A 762-nucleotide genomic window follows, 5' to 3' on the forward strand; every position below is an offset into this window, starting at 1 on the left:
GAAAAAGAAAGTGACACACAGAGACCTCTGCCCTGTCCATCCCCATAGAAAGAGGGCTCTCTTGTCCTGGACGGAATTGAGCAGCTTTGTTTGGAGGCCTTCATGCAGGATGCCTGTTTTTAGCAGTTACTTTCTGAAATTACTTTACTTCACTACTTTAGTAAAGTTACTTTCTGGGGTGGCCACTGCACACAGTTTCACCCTCAATGATTCTTCTGAGGAGGCATCTGAGAACTAGGTCCAAAACACAAGGCAGAAATTGTCCAGTTGGAGACTGCTTTAACTGCCCTGGCTCTAGGGAACCCTGGGATTTGTAGTTTGTTGTGGCACCAGAATTCTCTGACACAGAAGGCTAAATGTCTCCCAAAACTACAGTTCCCAGGATTCCCTAGCACTGAGCTAAGGCAGTTAAAGCGGTCTCAAACTGGACTATTTCTGCAGTGTGGACTGGACCTATATATCTATATCCATATCTCTGTATGTGACAGGAGTGAGGGAAGTATGATGCCAGAAGAGCCCCTGGGACTCTGGGACTGTAGAAGAAAACAAACATAAAAAGGATGGGCAGTTAATGGTCAGATAAAATGAAGAAGTAGGCCAGGTCTTCAAGTTGTGTTGTATTATATGTTATGATGACTGGATGCTTTTTAAAATGGATGTAACCACAATAACAAAACAACCAATTCTTCATTATTATTAATTTATTATTATTAATAATTGTTGTTATTGTGTTCTTGTTATTATTATTATTACTAGTAAGTT

Source organism: Sceloporus undulatus, chromosome 2 (genome assembly GCF_019175285.1).
Source record: "Sceloporus undulatus isolate JIND9_A2432 ecotype Alabama chromosome 2, SceUnd_v1.1, whole genome shotgun sequence".
Classification (NCBI taxonomy): domain Eukaryota; kingdom Metazoa; phylum Chordata; class Lepidosauria; order Squamata; family Phrynosomatidae; genus Sceloporus; species Sceloporus undulatus.